Genomic DNA, 16,512 nt, shown 5'->3' on the forward strand with positions numbered 1-16,512 from the left:
AATAAATTTAAGATACTTATTTGAATTATACATAACGACCTTTTACTTGTTGGAGTTAGTTTGAGATTCAATATCAAAAGATCATTTATGTGCTTTTCTATAGTCTTAACATTTCAAACACGGATGGTTTCCAGAGGATAAATCTAAAGGACTTTTGTTCTTCCCAGACTTTTAATTTGTTGCTACTAACAGGTGAAATTACCACTTTTCTTTTTCATTGACATGTTGCCGGTGGTGCTGTGGTTAGCACTGTCTCCTCACAGGAAGAAGGTTCCTGGTGTGCCTGTTTGGGTTTTCTTCGGGTGCTCCAGTCTCCTCCCACATTCTAAAGACATGCTCGTTAGGTTAATTGGTCTATAAATTGCCTGTATGTGTGCGTGTGAGCGTTTGTGGTCGTCTGTCTGTATGTTGCCCTGCGATGGACCGGTGACCTGTCCAGGGTGTACCCTGCTTCTTACCTGTAGTTAGCTGGGATAGGCTCCAGCCCCCTGTGACCCTGCACTGCAGGACGGAGCAGGTTAATGGTTGTTGGATCTATGGCTGGATGGATGTTGCCGGATGTGTTTCCATTGCCTGTTATATTGTTTAACATGCTTCTGCATGTGTTATAATGACATTTATCTCCTCAAACCCACAATGTTTTTAGTCACAGTGTTGGAAATATGAAAGTTTAATCAGGCTATACATAAGCAGGAGCAGGAGTGTGTTCATCTGCCACTAAACAGCTTCAATTATAACTGCAAAGCAATGCTTACAGTTAAAACATCTGCATTTATGGTTTAATCATAATTATTATACATTTAATAAGCAACTAAACAACCAAAAAATAACACTCACATGTGGAGGAGGTTAATTTCTGATCATTGGACGTTATGGCCACAAGGAGGCAGAACTCCCCAAACAATGTGCAAACGTGTGACAGACTCACCAGCAACATTTTCTGACTGACCTTGACAGGTTGATGGATGGATCACTGCTCAAAACAAAAGCAGTCATGAAGAAGACTGGACTTAAGATAATTCAAGCAAAACATGGCAAAGACATACAGTGTGTGTCTGTGACATCGTTTCACTGCGTTGTGAAGACAAACACATTTACATGTCAGTCATCAGCATAACAGGCTTGACAACTTTGTTAAGCAATGGACTTTTTTTGTGTTTGGTTTGGTTGGTTTTGTAAGCGCTGAGCCTGCAAAACATGCCAGCACTGCAGCTTAGTAGGCTGTGAAACTATGCAAGGAATGCAACTTAATGCTGATAAACTTCTGGCCTTTTACAGGGGCCAATGTTTCATCATCAGAGGGGGAAGAGGGAGAGGGGCATGGCAAACAGGAGAGAGCCTTCAGTCAATCAAACGTGTGGGGACCATTGTGAGTTATCCAAATTGACTGCAAATGTTGTGGTTGGAAGAGTGACCTCACAAGCAGGGCTGTATAGTTGCAGTAAATATTAACTGAAGGTGCCAGACACAAGTGGTGGTGCTTTTGTCAGCAGTCAGCACAGATTGGCTCTTATTTAATTTGATTTAAATAAGTCGAAAATAATTTATTGCATTTATTGTATTTTTTAAAATGCATATGTATGGTATTACTAATATATTCTGTCCAATTAGACACCGAGCTCCATTTTTAATATCTTTTAAATGACTGTAGACTCACTTTCTTAATATTTTAAGGAGCATTATAAAATGTTTGTCTTGATTTTGGTCAGACATCGCAGAGTGTCTCCACTGTGATCCAGGGTGCACTCTCAACTATCGATCACCTCCGATCTGCACGCGTCGGCCAATGGGGTCGCGCGGAGGCGGTCCGTTGCTAAGGAGGAAGTTTGGTTGAGTCTCCGCGTAGCAGCCATTCAGCGGCGGTGGCTGAAGCGATTGGACTGCGAGCGTCTCTTCCGACACTTTCTGTGGAATTTGAATTATTTTGGCACGGCACGGTTCGTCATACTGACACATAAGTGACGGCCTAAAGGGGGCATCTTCTGGGTCGCAGAGGTGGTCACAGGTAGGCTGAAAAAAGGTGTATTTTGATTAGCTTGTTAGCTCGCCGAGCTAAGGCAGCATTAGCCTGTGTGTTTTTTTTTCGGGATGCGGCACACGCAGCTATGTTAGCTCCCAATTACATGGCATTTTAGCTCACTCACTATCACGACAAAAAGCCCAAATAAGCAAAGTGTAAGCTGTGGGAACTATTACCACCTTTCTGTGGGGAACTATGTTCCTTGCGAAGGAGTTAAGAGGCTATTTAGCTCGTTATGGCTAGCGTTAATTACGTAGCTAACTTACCTGGATAACTTTAGGAGATCGCAAAATCGGACTAAAATCATGATGTAGATACTAAATGGCACATAATCTGTCACGACACGTCTTCACACACTGATCCCTGGTGTAATATCATCGTTACAAACGTGTGCTGGCACTGATGGGGTGTATTTGCAGTGTTGAGAATGTGTTACTATCCAGCTACCTGAACCCGAAGCACACGGTTAAAAGAAACAGCCTCTCCAGCACGTCAGACACCAGACAGGTTAATATAAACTGTGACTCACACGAATTTTTGTGAGGTGGAATAATGCGTCCCAGATTCTCTTATAAGGCAATGATGTCTTTGCTAGACCTTTAGCTTGTGTGCGAGTGCATTTGGAACAACCACAGAGGGAAGAGACAGACTTCCATTCTGGTCTGCAGTCCCTGATCAGATAAACATCAGTGGTCAGATTACCTTCCACATGCACATGATAGAGTCTGTGATGGCCACAGCAGCAGCAGCACAACCATCCATCTGAGGCATCCTGTTTATTGGATGGTAACCCCATTTGTGTTTTCTCATTAGCTATTACTTATTAGTTATTACTGTTCTGTTGATGGGGTAGTAATGAGGTCTGTGACTGGAATAATACAAGAAGAGTTATCTATTTCGGCTTGTTCGGGAGAGGTGAGGTTCTGAGCAGAGAATGATGGTTATTTTAAATTGATTGGTCTGCTGATTACTTTCCTAATGAACCACTGGATTGTTTTAGACTAAAGAAAATTGATGGAAAGGTCCATTATATTATATAAGATTATGTTTCCATTTCTTTGTTTTGCTGGAGAATTTAATGTTTCTCCCATACAGAGAGAAGGGTGATGTATTTTTTTCCAGCATTTTTAAAGTAACTCATGGCTTAGCTCATTCTCACAGAATGAGGGAGGCACAATTGGCTATCTGCCACAAAACCCACAGTGCAAGTCTGTCAGCTGTTTGAGAGAGGAGGAGAAATGCAAGAGCAAGAAGCCTCTGTCCGAAGCTTTGTGATTCACTCTGTGGGAGAAAAAAACCCAGCGTTACTCGCTGTGTTTTGGTCTGTTCACAGCAGTAAAGAGCTGTTTTCCTGGTAGTGAGCTGCACATGTGAATACTGAGCAGTGATGCAACTGAGGTAGATAAACTTGCTGTGCGATGACGATGCAATAAAGCTATCACTTTTGTCCCCTGATCGCAGAGATAGCGGAGCTGCTTCTTGTTTATGGTGGCTGTGTCAGTGTAGCTTTCAGTCCAGTGTTAACTGAATCAATGAGAGAAGACAGGAATGGCAGATATGCCTCTTTGTTTCTGTTCTACTTGTTCTTCATCAAACAACCTGGATTATTTGACATGTAAATCTACTTTTGGCATCAGTTTTATTGATGCCATGTTTATCATGTGCTTTTTATCACAGAAATGTTGGGGTGATTGAATTAAAGGCTCAGTGTTGGATGTCTGTAATCAAACAAGAGAATTTAGATCACAATATTTGCTTGTGATGGGACAAATGTCAGAGATAATAGAAAATACCATTGCTAACATCAAGAACCTAGGTGGGATTTGCTTTCATGTTCTTCCCTACTAGAGCGCTAACCTTTCAGAAGCTGTTTGCAGTTTAACTTACAGGCCCCCCAGTGTGAGCCAACATGAATACAATGCAACAAAGTAAACTGCTGTGGGTAAGAACAGGGAAAACAACCTATAGATAAGGGAAGTTGGAAAAATTAATCTGAATTCCTTAGGCCCCGTTCACACTGGAGAAAGTCAATCCAGCTAGAGTAGGATTGTATCTGGATATCCTTTAAGCTGGATACGTTCAGACCTATTTTCCTATCTGGCTATCACACATGTGTGTCCACGCTCAATCCGGCTTAACCCGGCAGGTTTGTACACTGTCCCTGTGAACCGGAAGTATCATGTCGCTAGTCGGATTCGCTAGATCCACCTCCGAGAGGTGGGTTGAAGTCAAGCTGGATATAGCCGGATTCGCGGTGTTCACACTATCAAACTATCAGGATATGTCCAGATACGGCCCGAATCCCACTCTAGCCGGATTGATTTTTCCAGTGTAAACGGGGCTACAGTGTTCTTGTGAGCATCATTAGCATCCAGGTCCATGATGTATTTGGTACTATTGCATCATTTCAAGGATTGCACAGACTGTCTGTTAGATCTACACAGGGCTCCATATTCTTAGCTGATTGGGACCAGATCCAGCAGAGACACTCTGAGAGGATTCAACCAGAGGGGAGGTTTTAGAACCAGGATCTCAAATGTGCAGCTGACCCCATTTCAACATAAGTAGCCTAAAATAGTTTCTGTGGTACCACAGGGTGGATTTGATCTCATGTCTTGGGTGTGTTTGTTGTTTAGCGACGTTATCACAGAGGAATATTGTTGTCATGACCTTTTCGTGCAAATCGGTCTCAGGGGGAATGTCTTTTGCTCAAAATGAATGTAAACAAAATCCAAATAAACACATAATCGAGGGTAAAGAGCATCACAACATGGCAGCACACACAAGTTGTCCCTGCTGCTTTAAACCCTGATTGTCATAATGTCAGGTTAATAACAGAAATTATACGCTACACTTATTTTTAAAGACAGCGGTTCTGCATAAAAATATACATTGACCAGATATCTGGTTTATTATCACACTGCTGTTATTCATTTTGTACAAACCATGCAGTCCTTGCTTCTGTAGGCTGTTTCTTTGTGGCTGTATTTTGCTGTGTTAGCACTCATTTAAAAATGGAGGAAAAAAACACTGTAAGGTTGGGCTGTGTATGATGTTTTACTGCTTTGAACGCATTTCTTTGAGTGTCCCCATTTGGGACAGTATCTTTAGCTGTTAATTAGGTCCAAGGGGCATTCAGCTCCTCATTTTGTGCTGGCTGTTTAAACTGCGGATTAGGGCCAGGAGGGTTTTTTTTGGGGGGGGGGGTGCATCACTGTATGCAAGGAGTTACCTTTCAGGTTTGTGTCTGTATCACTCCTCCCTGGATATGGTATGGGGCTCAGGGACTCCCTTTGTCTGTCTCAGGGCCCCTATATTGTGTGATACCTGAGCCTCCTGTGCTGGAACAGCTCATGCTTTATTCAGCCCTCTGATCTCTGCTTTAATTATGAGTGACCCAGGACACAGTGGCCGGTGGTGGTGTATCTCACAAGGTGAGAAGTCTTTGCCATCTACCAGTTTTAGATTGCTACTAGACATGTAAACTTTTGGCTGACAAGCTTTTTACCTATTTATATAACAAAACAACAGGAATGTCCAAAATGTGAACAGTAGGCCACGGTGACACAGATTAGGGTCTGACAATAGCCTGTCGTTTTTTTCAGCCCTCTTTTGTGCCAGCTATTGTGTTGTGGTTGGCAGGTGGAGGGAAGAATTAACCCCCTCTAGCATTTAACTGTGAAATGTATTAATTTGTGCTATTTTCTTTTTTATTAATACATTAAGATATTATATATGTGTACAAGGCTTAACGTGTTGCAGCATTTGCGCTGTGCATGACTAAAAAAACTTGATGTGGGTGATGCAAAGTCAGGTTTTGGTTTTGGTTGTCACATGCCCTTTACGTGCCTGTCCATAGGATGGTTGACAGTCTTGCCATTCCCTCAGACGCTCTGTTCTAGTTTATAGCTCTGTCTGTGTAATCTGTAAAGTCATGGCCTCTGTTGTCACCCTTGACGTGTATCAATGTTGCCGCGGCACCGGTTTCCTGGTAACCACCGCAGTGGTTTCTCGATGATGCAGCGATCAGAACAATATGACCCTCTGCAAAATGTTCAAAACTGAACCCACGTGTCAAAAAGACTGTTGGCTTGTAAAAATGTGTCTTAAACTTCCAGATATAAAATATAATATTCAAAAAATTTTTAAAATAAAGATACACACAATTTACAAAGCAAATTCTCTTTCTGTTTTTTGGCGTGCACTCACATCAAACCCAGCTTTCATGAATAGAACTGGAGTCATGTAGTCACAGGGGAACACCTACACAGAGTTATGATAGTCGATAGAGACAAGGTAGTGAGATATAGATTTGTAGTTATGCAGAGGAAGGTGGCTTAATACATTTATTATACTAGCAATGTGAGTTCTGCTGTAGCTTCAACCACTCTAATGAACTCTGTATTGAATATCAGTGCTTACAGTATGAGGCAAAACATACATACCAAATGTAAAAAAACACTCTATTTTTGCTGACTTATATTAATAAGGATGTCTGCATGTGTGAGGTTTAGCTTGATGTGTATATAAAGAACGCTATTGCTGATAAATCTGTTTACTCTGTGCAAATTGAGGTGTTATATGAGTGGAATAAACAAAAATGTGGCAGTGATACCACTGCCTGACATCATCTTGTTGACAGCATGATAAACATGCTCTCTTCCCTCCTTTCACTGACATGTGGTTTATAGAGAAGCTCCTTCTGGGCCATATGGGTCTACTTTTACCGGCACGGCCTGTTGTATAACTGCAGCGTTCCTGATCCAAAGTCCCTTGGCTTCTGTGTTTCTGTTAGATAACTGTACGGTGCGGGTAGGCAAAAGAATCAGTGATGAGACATCCAAGTACAATCAGTTTTTTTTTTTATTACAACACATTGAACGTTTTTATAGTGGCGTTTAGATGAACTGTTTTGGTTCACTGTATTGTTGACAGCAGGCATGACCAGCACTGTAGCCAAGCCTAATCGATATTGAACGTTCCCCAGCGCAAAAAGGATGTCAATTATTAATGAGCTGAATATCATATTCTGCCTCAAGTAGGGTGGCTCGTTCGTACTGCTGCTTCTTTGAATTTGGTCAGCCAACAAAGTTTTGGTGAGGGGGAAAATGTACCTGTCAGTTTGATTTACATTGCTACGTCATGCTCCCACATTCCTCTCAGATAGTAAGTCAGGAACAGGTTGGACTGAGTAGGAAAGGGTTATCAGTTATCAGGGAGGAGGGCGGTGAGAGCGTGTTTCCTGTGTGTTGCATCACTGTGCAGCTATAGTTCTGCCTTAAGCACTGCAGCGTTCTGTTTACTACAGAGGTACAGGGACAGGTGTCTGAGCAGCATGTGTGCCATTTGTTCCACGTATGTTGCGTATGTGTCATAGCCGAGGCTGTGAAAGTGTAAAGGGAAAAAAGCCAAATCATATGCAGCAGCAGGTTCACACACTCCACACCACTGCACCATCCCTCTGCCACCGAGCGGTCTGCAGAGGGATGGCTGGCTTGTGAGAGTGCCACTGTGCTGAGTCGACAGGAGGGGAACAATGGCCTCGCTGTGCTGCTTGTCTGTTTGGCCGCCTTCATGCAGCATTTCAGTGAGGGCCACCATCGGCTTTTGGCTCCGTGCGCCTTGTTGACCAGGCCTTTGCCTGCTGGTCATTGACCCGTTCTGACCACAGTGCCTGCAGCTCGTCAGGCCTCTGAGGGCTGCCGATTATCCCACAGTAATTGGTGCCTGGGCTCTGACTGATCAAAGGTGACCAGCTGATTGTGGAGCCCTGGTAATTTTCCATTCTCTGGTGCTCTGCAGTCTTTGCCTGCTTGCCTGTTTCATGTGTCTTCCTGCCTGCCTGCACAGACTCTGTTGACAAGGAGGGAAAGGCTTGACGTCTGTCGGCTTTATTTCTCCAGCTTTTCTCATAAGAAATGACAGGTCTGGGCTGTCCTTTTCATGCCCTTTCCGAAAAAAAGCCTGTCTTCCTTCCTAAAATTGCTATAAATCTGAAAATATGGGTACCTGTCAGTGTTTCAAAATCAGTTTAACATGGAAAGTTCAAGCCTGAGAACCACGTGACCTGGCAACTCTTTCTTAAACAACACCTTCACCACAGTCATGTGCAGGTTTTCAGTCCATGAACCGCTTTACTGATAAGTTTGGCCTCTGTTTCAAGGTGTGGTGTTTAGTGACATCACCTCGTGCCATGAATGAAAACCTTTATTAAGCTTTATTAAATAGTTCTACCTCATGTACTTACTTATTAAAAGATTCCCAAATCGGTGTTTGGCTGCAGAAAAAGGGCTGGATTGCCTGGGAAGCTTGGCAGTGTAAATGGACATGGTGAAATCATTACTTATGTTCACATTACAGCCTTCTACTCTGGACTATTTTACCAAAGAGTTGTCCAACATTTCTGGGAAAAGATGGCGTAGGCTGCTGAGTCATTGCTGGCATTTAAATGAAAGTGTACCATTGAATAAGTTGCCATTTAGAGCCCCTTGGTTAAAAACATTAGTGTCTTGGAAGTTAGAATCAAAGTGTTGTGGAGTAAAGCTTGTCAAAATATAATCTGGCAATCCTAGAGTTCATAGTCCAGCCTCACAAGCTATAAAACCATCCAGGACTGAAGTCTTCTCTGAGGCAGCACCCTGTTCACTAATCTAATTTAACCACATGGCTAACACAATTTTAGCCTTTAAGCCAGACTTCAGACAATATTGCTAAGCAACACCATGGGTTCAAAGAAACTCATATAGGGTAATTTTCTAGATATAACGTTCTGCTCCACCCTCGTCTGAGCTGCACCATAAATCTGCTGGGTAAATAGCCACGTAGTACCAGCAGTTTGGCCTAATCTGTTGTGTAATTCCGTATTCTGCAGTCATCCCCGACTTGACTAATAGCCCGACCAGGATACAAAGAGTGGAGCTCAGGTACGTGTGGAGAATTCCTGATTACAGCTCAACAGCTGCACCAACTACTACAACTGCATTTACATTCATGCTCACAAGACCTGTTTGGTCGTCTTCCCGATGTCAACACAACATGCATGTCATCATGTGAACTCCCATGGCTGTTTTAATCAGTCTCCAGTTTATCTTGAATAGGTAGTCTGTTGTTGTTTACTTTTATTTATGTCATAATTCAGCATGATTTAAGCTTAGCTCATGCAATTTGGAGTGCAGGTGAGGTGAACAGAAAATGATTTGTGTGTGTGTTCTGTGTGTCTTGGCCTGGTCAAAGGGGCAGTGTAGCGGTTGCATGTCTGTTCACCCAGCAGGAAGTTCCTGTTCCACTCCATCCTCTCATCACTCCTGCTGCTAGACAAATATTGCTATTGAATCACACACAGACTGTGCCACTGACCAGAGGTACTGCTACCATGTAGTAGTCTTGAGATTAAAAGTTTCATTATTGACAAGGCACTGACTCAGTGGTTGTCTGTACTTTTCCCTGTAACCAGCTTGTCTCTTTTTTTTTATTTTTTTATTTTTCTTTCAGCATTTCCTCACCCGCCTCTAAGTTCTTTCTCCACACTGTCACCACTTCTCTGTCTCTTTGCCTTTGGTTCACTGTCAGTTGTGTGTGTTGCCCTCTCGCTCTTCCTGCATGTCTGTGTTTGGGCATATCTCAAGTGACACGCCTATTCTCAAGTGTGTATGTAATGCATCACAATGTGTCAAAAGTGTGTGTGTGAATGTCAGAAGCCAGCAGTGCAGTTTTGAAAGGCTCGGAAGAAAACATTCCTCCCTGCAGCCATCTCTAGATGATGATTGGTGGAGCAGTGATGAGTGACAGCCCGTAATCACTCAGTGGACACCATACTTCTCGCTGTGAGGCTTTTATCGCCTTTTATACACTTAGATAACCAGCCATAGTGATCTGTGTGAACACAAATGAAATGAAGTACAAAACCTAATCATTGAATAACTTTTGTTAACTTTCCTTCTCGTATTTGTTTTATCCCACAGGCCCTGGCTGATTTGCATGCTGCGTAGCATCACTTCTGTAAAATATTCCTCTTGGCTTTGTAATCACTGTTTACCTTGAGAGGGGACTGTAAGGATGATAATGACTAAAACAACCAGCTTTTAGTCATTTACAGTAATTGACAGGGTTGCACAACTACAGTAAAGCATGTTTTCAAAGGTTCTGTAAATGGCACAGACGGCTCGATTTGACATAGGGTTTAAAAAAATCCTCCAGGATTGAAGCCCATTCAGAGAGCACTGTGATCACTGCATCCATTTTTCTTCTTTGTAGTTTCACATTCATCCCTTGAATTTGTGATCACACAACAGTCACACAATTTAATCAATTATTGTAGATGTCACCCGGCCATCTGCCGGTGGTTGTGGCTGGCTGTTAGTGATTGCTCCATAATCACGGCTTCCTATAACAGGCAGAGTCATTTGGCAGCTGCAGGGTAGACATCTCCTCTGGGTCGCCTTAACTGAAAGGAAGGGAGAAGCATCAAGAGGACTAGAAGGAGGATAAGCAGAACATGGCGACTGGAGGCCTCAGACATCTCGCCATTAAATAAACGGCGTATATTTGTATGTTTGTGCTTAGTGGAAGCTGTCAGAATTGTATAAGAGACAAATTTCACTGTTTTCTCGCACAAATGTCACACTTCTCAGTGCCCTGTTCATGCTTTATTAGATCCTTTATATAAAGTGATTTTTCTGAGCTCCTGATCACACATCCTTCAGAATTAAACTGAACTTTGCCTTGGTGGTTAGATCGAATGCATTTTTTCCACTTAGAAGCTGGGGGTTGGTAGCATCCCAAGTGTGTCAGCAGTAATGACTGTGTTTCAAAAACCCAACTACAGACTGTCACTTGCCGTGCTGTTGTTAAATCAGAAATGACAGTGCTGCTGGTGCAGAGGAAGAGCTGAATGTTAACCGTGGGACTCGGAGAGGCTCAATCCAACAACTGTGCGTGAAATTTGCTACAGATTGCCTTAGACGCATTGCTCAACTATTGATTACATCATCTTTGGTATTTTATTTTTCTCTTGTAAAACAGCAGTTCTGGAGAACTGCACAGTGGTGCATGTCGGTTTTTATTTTTCTGCATTAAATGCTATTTGTCTCACACTGGGAACAGAAGCAGCATGTCTGTCTGTGCTGGACTGGATTGTGACAGTCCAAACCATTCTTCCTGGCAAAATGGTCTGTCAGTTTGTGGCCAAATCCTCAACCACGTCCAGGTCCTTACTTCACTGTAGCAGTAATGATTGTTTTTTAGTGGTCTGGTGTAAAGTGAATGTTGACACATGGGACTTTAACCAACACCCTCAGATTGTGGCAGCCTCCACCTCCAATCATCCACGTGGACATCTGAGCTCAGGCTGCACCAAGGTCACAAACATCACAGAAAAGAGTGACCCAGAAATGGGAAGTGAGTTTGGAGTACTATAGTCACTGCCTGAGGATATAAACGACAGGGCAGCAATCTTCATTTGAGAATAAATAAATGCGCTAATGCTCACTTTTTTGTTGTGAGTCACCCATAAGAAGGATTAATAGATCATGTATTAACAGTGCTTTGCTGAGCCCTAGTGAATATGTAACACTGACTGTTTCCTCAGGTCAGCGCTGTGCTCAGGGAGAGTACCCATTGTGTATAATTTGGCCTGATTTCTCCACCTTGCTGAAACTCCTCTAAAGGCACTTTACCCCTCCTCTCAAGATCACCAAAGCTTAATAATAGAGCCGTTTTGGCTTGCGGGCCATCTCTGGCTCATGAGACTGTGTTTCTATGAACATTGTGTTCAGTGTACATCCACTCCTGCTTGTGTGCTCGGTGTAGTGTTGCTGCTGCTGCTGTGTGTAATGTGAGTGATGTTAAGGGGAAAAAGTAAACATGAGTTTCCATGAGTAGCTTTTTTGCTCAGAGGTTTACTCAAAGTTTCCCAGAAGAGTTCACTTCCAGAGTCTGACACAATGTGCTGTAGTTAGCTCTGAGTGATTGCCTGTGAGGAGGTCAAGCTTCTCTTTCACAGTTTGCACTTTACTGATAGTTTTCCAACAAAGAAGGGTGATGGTGATTCTTTTCAGTTGGACATTCATGTCAGTCTGTGTACATACTAACACTCTGTTAGCCAATGCAGAAACTTACAACCATTTTATAACATCATCATCCCATGGCTGCCACATGAGTAAGTACCTATTGTGTTCACTGCAGCAGCTTGTTGTAAAAATGGACCAGGATTGATGGAGTCAGGGCACTCAGACTACTACATCAAATCCCTCCTAGCAGGCCAGTGCTTTCAGTTAGCAAACCCTCTATATAGCATGACTGCAATGTTTACACTACTGTTTGTTTAATTGAAACACCAATACATTTGCCATACCATCTTTGTGATTAAAAAACCATCACAAAGTCTGAACATCTGAGATATGAATTCTAACAATGGCTCCTTGATGACCTGTGTTTCATTGTGGTGGAAACCAGGGCAGAGCCTGACTATTGATTCAGTCTGTGAATCGTTGCTGGGGCACGCCTGAGGGAAGATGATCCAGTGACAGTGATTTGCCACTCCCCAGTGCCAGGGTACTGCCCTGGCTGTTTAAATGTGGCCTCAGCTGTTGCCCTAAGTGATGTGTGGCTCATCTTGTTGAATGGTTGCCTGACTGGTGAACTTGCTGTTGGCCTGGACACCCTTAATGCCATGCCTGGCTGCTCCTAGATACACACAACCACTCAAAAAAAAAAAAAGCCCAGATATATACACACACAGTTGAAAGGTACTGGAGAGAGGAAACACTTAATATCCCTGTGCAGCAGCCTGGGTCCTATTTTCTTTCTCGGTTTCAACCCTAACCCCAGCCAGCTTTGTGTACTCAGGAAACGGGGGTCATCATGTCTGCTGGGGGCAGGGAACAGATTGAAGGACTCTGAAGTGACTCGGAGGCAGACAAGGGAGCAAGTGAGCAGTGCAAACAGTAGCCAGCACTCCTATTCCCACCACTTCCTTCCTGTGTGGAGTACCACCCATTTGTACCATGTCCTGATCATTCCGTCTCTGGCTCTCATCCTGGTGTGTGGTTCAACTCTAAACATCATGAATCTCCCAAAATAGACATTTTACAGAAATAAAAATACTGACTCATTTTGCGGCTGTGTTGCTTTGAATGCAACACCGCTTACTACACGTGACTGTTGGTTGCACAGTGCAGCAAAGAACAAATTCAGTTTCAGGTCAAGATGTTACAGCATGCTTGTCGTGTTTTTTGCACTTCTCTGCATCCGGCCATGTTGTGGGAGAGGACCTGGACTTTCTGACAGAGGTGCGTCACAGGAGGACGTGGTCCAAAATAAAGACCATACTGGACTGTCCCTCTCACCCACTCCACACTGTGCTGATCAGCTACAGGAGCTCGTTCAGCAACAGACTCCGACTCCCACGATGCACCACTGAGAGACACAGGAAGTCATTCCTGCCTGTCTCCATCAAACTACTGAACTCTGAACTTTAACAGTCACTCAGACACTGCACATTCATACTGGTACATTCACGTCATGCTCTTTACTATGTAAAGGTTTTTATACAGTAGTATGTTCTTATTTTATATTTCATATTTCAATGCTCTTTTCTTCTATGTGTCTGTAACAAACAAGAATTTCCCCTCGGGGATAAATAAAGTAATTTCTGATTCTGATTCTGATTTGATCATGTTGTTGAGAAGAGAAAATGATTGTGACTAGTGTGGACACACTGATGGTGTTAGTGTACAGATTGTCAAAGTACAGAGCAGTGTGCTGAGCCAGAGCAGCTGGTGATGAGTTACACTTGTTTACTGAATGTCTTTCCACCAGCTTGGACTTGCTAATGCTAGAGTTGTTTTATTCAGTCTTTCTTTTTTTAAATTCAATCATGGCAGACGTGATTCTAATTTGGCATCGCAGATGTCTCAAATTGCATTTGATAATAATTGTATTGCAGTTATAGATAGCATAAAACAGATTGGAACACATTAAAATTATGGCTCCACCTGTTTACATCAACATAGGGAGTGCAGAAAAGCATCATTAATTTAAAGCAATGATACCAGGATCACTAGGTCTGTCTCAGGACGTATGAAGTTTTCCTTCTCATGTTACATAGCTTGAAGAGTATACTAGACTGTTCGATTAAAATAGTGACCAAGTAGTATCTAAAAACTGTGGGAAATCCCCCTTTGAGCATGAGCAAAATAGTGTGGTGCTTGAGAAAGGCCCTTTGGTAGAGGGGAATAAAGCTGCCACATTATGAGCTCTAATACCAGCTATTTGGTGTAGACAGTGTGCCACTCCTATGTGACACTGAATAGACTTAATTTAGGTCAAACTTCCCCTGAGTGGCAATGTGTAATACTGTAATTAATTCTGTGTGGTTGCATGTGACTCAGAATATCGTGTTTAGGGGTTAGCAATGATGAAGGGAGCAGCTGGGTGCCCAAACACACAGTTTCTCTTAAATGTCAATGTCAGACTTAGTCATTTAAATCAATGGTAGCCCTGAGCAATAATGTGAATGTATTCTGCAGATTAGTTGTTAGGCTTAAACCTATAAACTAGATTTTGTTTTTGTTTTGTTACTCCTGGTCTCATGGTTAGTCCTGGACGTTGGGACCCTCTCCACCTGTCCCTCGTGTGTCCAGCTTGGCGTTTCTTTCATCCAGATTTTCTCCTTGTGTTTTTTTTTCTACCCCTTTTTTTATATAAGCATGCGGAGCCACAAACCGGGGCTGGAAAATTGGATTACCACGGCAACAGCATTTTTCAAATTCTCTCTTCATCTGGCTGTTTGGGAGCAGAAGAGTGGCACTGTCACCTCATGTCGCCCAGCTCTCTGATAACAGGGCTCAGTAGATGCTGTATGCTTGTGTGCATGCTTTGCATCCCTGATGGCTGGCTTTATGGATCCAGGATATCCTATGTTATTGTCCCTCTCCAAACTATACAACTGTCGCTGAACATTGAAATCCCTGAACCGAGCTGTGTAAAATAGGATGAAGGGTATCGGCTGGCGCAGTGGTGGGTCAGTTCATGAAAGGGGACAGTGAGGCCTTTTTGTCTTGAATTGCTGCCTATTCTTTCTCGTCCCAGCCGGTCTCACGCTTACTCCATCTTTTTAACCTGTCTCTCCCTCCCTTCCCTGCCTCTATCTCTTCTTTGAAAACCAACCACTGTACTCATCCCTAGGATCCTTCTACAAGGATTAATCAGTTTTCCATTCCTGGAGAGATTATTCAAATACTGTTACATCTACAGCCAGCAGCAGTGCCCCCCCCCTCCTACCCCAGCAGCAGCACAGCTCTGAATGTGGGAAAAAGTCCTATTTCTGTAGTATCGGTACACCACCTTCTTTAAATTGTGTGTATGTGTGCGTGCTCTTATTCCTGTCCAGTGAGCTTGTGGAGATACAGCATGTGAGAACCTTTAGAGAGATCCAGGTTGTTTGCCACTGACTCTGGGTTGTGTCTGTGTATATGAACACAGAGAGTATAATCGGCCCTTGTGTAATTGTCCTCATTATTGTTGGCACAGATCCTCACGGCACCAGACTATAGGAGCTACCCCAACAAAATGACAACTTTTTATTTCCAGTCCAGTCTCTCTATCCTCTGCTTGCTCCCCTTTTTTAAAAAGAAGTTCCTTAAGATTATTTAGACAATTGTTTTTTAACCCTTGATTGCACCGGTTTGTAGCTCTCAGAAGAAAGGAAATTGCAAAAACATTTGTTGTGCAGCTGCAATAAAAGGAAACTTGTGGAAAAGGTTCACCTAAATGTGCAGTGCAGACATGACACATTTGTTGTTGCTTAAGGATTTTCTCAGTGGGACATCAGTGCTCTGTGGGTTTTCTTATCATTTTGAGGTATAAACAACAACATTTTAAATCATTCCTATTCAGATTTATTCAATTTATTTCACTTAAAAGAACAACACCAAGGTTTCCCTTTTATCGTGAAGTTCAAAAACATTGGTTTAATTTTTAAAAGCATTGAATTAAAAGCAGCCTATGAAGGCATATTGGGACCTAAGGGAAGCCGTTTTCCTTTTTTCCTCTTACTTCATGACTATATTTTCTTATCTTCCATCTTTCCCCCTATCTCCATTTTTGTCCCCCATCTTGCCTCTTCCTCCCTCTGGCTCATGGCCAAACAAGGGAGCTAAAAGTACCTCATATGACCCACACACCTCCCCATGTACCGCAGCTCTCTGCACCAGGCAAACACAGCCAGACTTTCTCCTTCACTGCTCACTCTCTGCCCCACTCCCTCTGGCCCACACAACCTGGCCTCCATTCTTATTACCGCTCACCTTCCTCCCAGCATTACACACACACACACAACATAATTACTAATGCTTGTGGTAATGCAGAGTTCATACACAATCCCCGTGTTTGACGTGAGGATCCTGAACATGTGGTAAACCCTGTTGACCTGCCGGTCTGCTCTTACAGGTTAATCCCTGGTTGTCGCTGCTGACACAGATATCCCACATGGG

At 43.0% G+C, this 16,512-nt stretch overlaps 1 protein-coding gene across 6 annotated transcripts in view; it reads left to right on the forward strand.

Annotated features, from left to right (window-relative positions):
- The first annotated feature begins 1,854 nt into the window (after window positions 1-1,854).
- The window catches only part of numb (NUMB endocytic adaptor protein), a 32,391-nt gene continuing 17,733 nt past the window's right edge, over window positions 1,855-16,512 (forward strand). For 4 of the 6 annotated variants that reach the window (XM_028394738.1, XM_028394742.1, XM_028394743.1 and 1 more), the window contains exon 1: window positions 1,855-2,005. The gene's annotated coding sequence lies outside the window, so the exon portion shown is untranslated. Of the gene's footprint in view, window positions 2,006-2,728; window positions 2,936-16,512 lie in introns of those variants that run through there. The other 2 variants (XM_028394741.1, XM_028394739.1) reach the window with 2 other exon arrangements.

Source organism: Parambassis ranga, chromosome 22, assembly GCF_900634625.1.
Source record: "Parambassis ranga chromosome 22, fParRan2.1, whole genome shotgun sequence".
Classification (NCBI taxonomy): Eukaryota; Metazoa; Chordata; class Actinopteri; family Ambassidae; genus Parambassis; species Parambassis ranga.